The sequence below is a fragment of the Scyliorhinus torazame genome, chromosome 23 (assembly GCF_047496885.1).
Source record: "Scyliorhinus torazame isolate Kashiwa2021f chromosome 23, sScyTor2.1, whole genome shotgun sequence".
In the NCBI taxonomy this organism is placed as follows: domain Eukaryota; kingdom Metazoa; phylum Chordata; class Chondrichthyes; order Carcharhiniformes; family Scyliorhinidae; genus Scyliorhinus; species Scyliorhinus torazame.
This window is the reverse complement of record NC_092729.1, coordinates 10598922-10608195: the sequence shown is the minus strand read 5'-3', so window position 1 is coordinate 10608195 and position 9274 is coordinate 10598922.

Genomic DNA, 9274 nt, shown 5'->3' with positions numbered 1-9274 from the left:
GTAACAAGTCACACATTTGGACAGCCCACAGTTTCTTCTCTTCAGGACCACAATTGTGACGAGGTTCACTGTGAGGAAGGAAAATACACAATGAAATTATACATCAGCCTGGGAAAGACATCACAAGTATGGTCGGCGTGGTGTTGAGGGAGTGAAATAAATATATACTAATACACACACTCAAACACACAGAGACAGTAACACACACACACACACACACACACACATACAGAGACAGTAACACACACACACAGACACTGACACACTCTCTCACACACACACACAGACAGTAACACACACACACACAGACTAACACACTCACACTCACTAACAAACTCACACACAGACAGTAATACACACACACACACTCACACACAGACAGTAATGCATTCACACACACACTCACACACAGACACTAACGCACTCACACTCACACACGGACACTAACACACACACTCACACAGACAGTAATACACTCACACACAGACAGTAACACACACACAGACAGTAATACACTCACTCACACACAGACACTAACACACTCACACAAACACAGGCACAAACACACACCGACTAACACTCACACACAGACAGTAATACATTCACACACACACTCACACACAGACACTCACACTCACACACAGACACTAACACACTCACACAGGCACTAACACACACACACTAACACTCACACACAGACAGTAATACACTCACACACACACAGACACTAACACACACACACTAACACTCACACACAGACAGTAATACATTCACACACACACTCACACACAGACACTAACACACTCACACTCACACACAGACACTAACACACTCACACAAACACAGGCACTAACACACACATACTAACACACACATACACACACAGACAGTAATACACTCACACACACACTCACACACAGACACTAACACACTCACACAAACACAGGCTCTAACACACACACACTAACACACACACACAGACAGTAATACACTCACACACACACTCACACACAGACACTAACACACTCACACTCACACACAGACACTAACACACACACACAAACACAGGCTCTAATACACACACACTAACACACACACAGACAGTAATACACTCACACCCACACTCACACACAGACAGTAATACACTCACACACACACTCACACACAGACACTAACACACTCACTCAAACACAGGCACTAACACACACACACTCACACAAAGACAGTAGTACACTCACACACATACACTAACACACACAATAACACACACACACTAACACACTCACACACAGACCGTAATACACTCACTCACACACAGACACTATCACACTCACAAACACAGACACTAACACACACACAGACACTAACACACTCACTAACACACTCACAGACAGTAATACACTCACACTCATACAGACACTAACACACTCACACACATACAGAGAAAGTAATACACTCACACTTACACAGACACTAACACACACTGACACACACATACAGAGACAGTAATACCCTCACACTCACACAGACAGTAACAGACACACCGACACACATACAGTAATACACTCACACACGGACAGAGACAGTTATGCATTCACACTCACACAGACACTGAACCACACACATGCATACAGTAACACACTCACATACACACACAGACAGAGACAGTAATACACTCACACTCACAGACACTGACACACACTCACACACACATCCAGAGGCAGTAATACACTCACACACACACAGACACTAACACACACATACGCACATACAGAGACAGTAATACACTCACACACACATACAGAGACAGTAATACACTCACACACACACACACACACACAGACAGTAACACACACACACACAGACTAACACACTCACACTCACTAACACACTCACACACAGACAGTAATACACACACACACACTCACACACAGACAGTAATACATTCACACACACACTCACACACAGACACTAACGCACTCACACTCACACACAGACACTAACACACACACACACTCACACAGACAGTAAGACACTCACACACACACACACAGACAGTAATACACACACACACAGAGACAGTAATACACTCACGCACACACAGACACTAACACACTCACACAAACACAGGCACTAACACACACAGACTAACACTCACACACAGACAGTAATACATTCACACACACACTCACACACAGACACTCACACTCACACACAGACTCTAACACACTCACACAAACACAGGCACTAACACACACACACTAACACTCACACACAGACAGTAATACACTCACACACACACTCACACACAGACACTAACACACTCACACAAACACAGGCACAAACACACACACACTAACACGCACACACAGCCAGTAATACATGCACACACACACTCACACACAGACACTAACACACTCACACTCACACACAGACACTAACACACTCACACAAACACAGGCTCTAACACACACATACTAACACACACACACACACAGACAGTAATACACTCACACACACACTCACACACAGACACTAACACACTCACACAAACACAGGCTCTAACACACACACACTAACACACACACACACACAGACAGTAATACACTCACACACACACTCACACACAGACACTAACACACTCACACTCACACACAGACACTAACACACACACACAAACACAGGCTCTAACACACAGACACTAACACACACACACACAGTAATATACTCACACACACACTCACACACAGACAGTAATACACTCACACACACACTCACACACAGACACTAACACACTCACTCAAACACAGGCACTAACACACACACACTCACACAAAGACAGTAATACACTCACACACATACACTAACACACACAATAACACACACACACTAACACACTCACACACAGACAGTAATACACTCACTCACACACAGACAGTAACACACTCACAAACACAGACACTAACATACACAGACACTAACACACTCACTAACACACTCACAGACAGTAATACACTCACACTCATACAGACACTAACACACTCACACACACATACAGAGACAGTAATACACTCACACTTACACAGACACTAACACACACTGACACATACATACAGAGACAGTAATACCCTCACACTCACACAGACAGTAACAGACACACCGACACACATACAGTAATACACTCACACACGGACAGAGACAGTTATGCATTCACACTCACACAGACACTGAACCACACACATGCATACAGTAACACACTCACATACACACACAGACAGAGACAGTAATACACTCACACTCACAGACACTGACACACACTCACACACACATCCAGAGGCAGTAATACACTCACACACACACAGACACTAACACACACATACGCACATACAGAGACAGTAATACACTCACACACACATACAGAGACAGTAATACATTCACACATCCAGAGGCAGTAATACACTTGCATACTCACACAGACACTAACACACTCACATACACACATACAGAGACAGTAATACACTCACACACACATACAGTGACAGTAATGCACTCACACACACATACAGAGACAGTAATACACTCACACACACATACAGAGACAGTAATACACTCACACACACACATACAGAGACAGTAATACACTCACACTCACACAGATACTAACACACACACACAACAATGCACACACACGCACAGACAGAGGCAGTAATGCACTCACACAAAGACTAACACACTCACACACTCATACAGAGACAGTAATACACTCACACACACACATGCAGAGACAGTAATACACTCACACTCGCACACACACTAACGCACTCACACACACACATACAGAGACAGTAATACACTCACACACACACATACAGAGACAGTAATACACTCACACAGACACTAACACACTCACACAGAGACAGTAATATACTCAGGCACAAAGGCACAATACACACTCACAGACACACTAATGCACACACTCACGCAAACAGACACAAAGACGCACACTCACTGACACTGATACACTAATACAAACACTCACAGAAACAGAGACACTAATACACACGCTCAATGACACACAGAGACACTAATACACTCACTCACTGACACGCAGATACACTAATACAAACTCACAGACGCACACAGACACTAATACACACACACACAGACAATAATTCACACACAGACACATAGAGAAAGAAATATGCACACTCACAGACACACACTGACACTAATACACACACAAGGACACATAGAGAAAGAAATATACACACTCACAGACACACACTGACACTAATACACACACACGGACACATAGAGAAAGAAATATACACACAGACACACACTGACACTGATACACACTCACACACACACACTGACACTGATAAACCCACTCACAGGCACAGAGACAATAATACACATACTCACACAAAGACACTAATACACACAATCACTGACTCACACAGACATTAATACATACACACACAGACACAGAGAGACACGAATACACACACAGAAACTAATAGACACACACAGTCGCACACAAAGACTCTAATACACACATTCACTCACACACACAAATACACACACTCTCAGACACACAGATAGAACATAGAACATTACAGTGCAGTACAGGCCCTTCAGCCCTCGATGTTGCGCCGACCTGTAGATAGACTAATACACACACGCACTGACACGCAGATACACTAATACATACTCACAGGCACACGCACACGCACAGTAATACACACAAGCACTAATGCACACACACACAGACAGTAATACACACACTCACAGACACACACAGGGACACAAATACACACTCACACAGAGACAGTAATACACACACACACAGTCACACTCACAGGCACACAGATAGACCCTATTACACACACTCACTCACACACACAAAGACACCAATGGGCACAATCTCACACACAGATGCACTAATACACATCCACTCACAGACCTAAACAGAGACTCTAATACACACACACACTCACACACAGACACTAATACACACACACAGATACACTAATGCACACACTCACAGACAAACACACAGACAGCAATATGCACACTCACACACAGAAACACTAATACACACACTCACACAAAACAGACACACACAGGGACACTAATTCACACTCACAGACACAGAGACACGAATACACCCACACTCACACAGAGACAGTAATACACACACACACACACACAGTCACACACGCAAACAGAAATACACACACTCACAGACACACATATAGACCCTAATACACACACTCACTCACACACACAAAGACACCAATGGGCACAACCTCACACACAGATGCACTAATACACATCCACTCACAGACCTAAACAGAGACTCTAATACACACACACACTCACACACAGACACTAATACACACACACACAGATACACTAATGCACACACTCACAGACAAACACACAGACAGCAATACGCACACTCACACACAGAAACACTAATACACACACTCACACAAAACAGACACACACAGGGACACTAATTCACACTCACAGACACAGAGACACAAATACACACACACTCACACAGAGACAATAATACACACACTCACAGACACAAACACAGACATTAATACACACCCTCACACACATAGACACTAATACAGACACACAAAGACACAGACAGAGGCACGAATACACAAATTCATAAACACACACAGCCACACAAAGATACACTAATGCACACACACAGACACTAATACCCACACTCAACGACACACAGAGACACTAATACACACACTCACAGACACACAGAGACACTAATACACACATTCACATACACACAGAGACACTAATACACACACTCACAGATACACCGAGACACTAATACACACTCACAGACACACAGAGACACTATACACACACTCACAGACACACAGAGACACTAATACACACACTCACATACACACAGATACACTAACACACACTCACATACACACAGAGACACTAATACACACACTCACATACACACAGAGACACTAACACACACTCACAGACACACAGATACACTAATACACACACTCACAGACACACAGAGACACTAATACACACACTCACATACACACAGAGACACTAACACACACTCACAGACACACAGAGACACTAACACAGACACTCACATACACACAGAGACACTAACACACATTCGCAGACACACAGAGACACTAATACACACACTCGCAGGCACACAATTACACACACTCACATACACACAAAGACACACTCACAGTCACACAGAGACACTAATACACACACTCGCAAACACACAGAGACACTGACACACACACTCACAGTCACGCAGAGACACGAATATTGACACACTCTCCCAGACACTAAGACAGACACTCACTGACACACAGAGACACTAATATACCCAGTCTCAGATACACACAGAGACACTAATCAACTCACTCGCACAACTCAGACACTAATGCACACACTCACATACACTAATACATACACACAGACACACACATGCACTAATGCACAAACCCAAAGATACACACAGAGACACTAATACACACACACACAGAAACTAATACAACCACTCACACACAGACACTAATACACACACACACTGACATGCAGGTAAACTAATACACACACTCACACAAACACAGACACTAATACACACACACAGACACACACATATACTAATGCACAAACACAAATACACACACAGAGACACTAATACACACACATAGACACACAGAGTCACGCATACACCACTCACACACAGACACTAATACACTCACTCACTGGCACGCAGATGCACTAAAACACACACTCGCACAACACACAGAGACACTAATACACACACACGCACATATAGTAATACGCACACTCAAAGACACAGACAGACACTAACACACAAACTCACAAACACACACAGCCACACACATACACTAATGCACAAACCCAAAGACACACACAGAGACACAGATACACACACACACAGACATTAAAACACACACACACAGACACACTAATACACTCACTCACCGACACATAGATACACTAATACACACTTACAGACACACATACAGTCACTAATACGCACACTCACACACATAGACACTAATACACGGATTGGAAATTAGCAAACGTGACACCACTGTTTAAAAAAGGAGGTAGGCAGAAAGCGGATAATTATAGGCCAGTGAGCTTAACTTCGGTAGGAGGGAAGATGCTGGAATCTATCATCAAGGAAGAAATAGCGAGGCATCTGGATGGAAATTGTCCCATTGGACAGACGCAGCATGGGTTCATAAAGGGCAGGTCGTGCCTAATTAATTTAGTGGAATTTTTGAGGACATTACCAGTGCGGTAGATAACGGGGAGCCAATGGATGTGGTATATCTGGATTTCCAGAATACCATTGACAAGGTGCCACACAAAAGGTTACTGCAGAAGATAAAGATGCATGGCATTAAGGGGAAAGTAGTAGCATGGATAGAGGATTGGTTAATTAATGGAAAGCAAAGAGTGGGGATTAATGGATGTTTCTCTGGTTGGCAATCAGTAGCTAGTGGTGTCCCTCAGGGATCAGTGTTGGGCCCACAACTGTTCACAATTTACATAGATGATTTGGAGTTGGGGACCAAGGGCAATGTGTCCAAATTTGCAGACGACATTAAGATCAGTGGTAATGCAAAAAGTGCAGAGGATACTGGAAGTCTGCAGAGGGATTTGGATAGGCTAAGTGAATGGGCTAGGGTCTGGCAGATGGAATACAATGTTGACAAATGTGAGGTTATCCATTTTGGTAGGAATAATAGCAAAAGGGATTATTATTTAAATGATAAAATATTAAAACATGCTGCTGCGCAGAGAGACCTGGGTGTGCTAGTGCATGAGTCGCAAAAAGTTGGTTTTCAGGTGCAACAGGTGATTAAGAAGGCAAATGGAATTGTGTCCTTCATTGCTACAGGGATGGAGTTTAAGACAAGGGAGGTTCTGCTGCAATTGTATAAGGTGTTAGTGAGGCCACACCTAGAGTATTGTGTTCAGTTTTGGTCTCCTTACTTGAGAAAGGACGTACTGGCACTGGAGGATGTGCAGAGGAGATTCACTAGGTTAATCCCAGAGCTGAAGGGGTTGGATTACGAGGAGAGGTTGAGGAGACTGGGACTGTACTTGTTGGAATTTAGAAGGATGAGGGTTGATCTTATAGAAACATTTAAATTATGAAGGCAATAGATAGGATAGATGCGGGCAGGTTGTTTCCACTGGTGGGTGAAAGCAGAACTAGGGGGCATAGTCTTAAAATAAGGGGAAGTAGATTGAGGACTGAGTTTAGGAGGAACTTCTTCACCCAAAGGGTTGTGAATCCATGGAATGTTTTGCCCAGTGAAGCAGTAGAGGCTCCTTCATTAAATGTTTTTAAGATAAAGATAGATACCTTTCTAAAGAATAAAGGGATTAAGGGCGATGGTGTTCGGGCCGGAAAGTGGAGCTGAGTCCACAAAAGATCAGCCATGATCTCATTGAATGTCGGAGCAGGCTCGAGGGGCCAGATGGCCTACTCCTGCCCCTAGTCCTTATGTTCTCACAGACACACGCTGGCACTAATACACACTCACAGGCTCAAAGAAACACTAATACACACTCTCAGACACACAGAGACACTAATACACACCCACAGAAACACATACAGACACTAGTACACACACACAGACACTAATACACCCACTCACAGACACAAACTGGCACTAATACACACAGACATTAACACACACACACCAGATACTAATACACACTCTAACGATGCATAGAGACAGTAATATACACGCTCACAGACACACACAGACACTAATACACACTCACAGACACACAGAGACACTAATACACACTCGCAGACACACAGAGACACTAATACACACTCACAGAAACACATACAGACACTAATACACACACACAGACACTAATATACCCACTCACAGACACACACTGGCACCAGATATTAACACACACACACAGAAACTAATACACACACTCACTGATACACAGAGACAACAATATACACACTCAGAGACACAGAGAGATTGTCATGTACACACTCACAGACACACAGAGACACTAATACACAGACATACAGAGGCAGTAATACATACACTCTCAGACACTAACACACACTCACAGGCACACAGAGACACTAATACACACACTCACAGACACAGAGAGACACTAATACACACACTCACAGAGACACTAATACAGACACTCACAGACA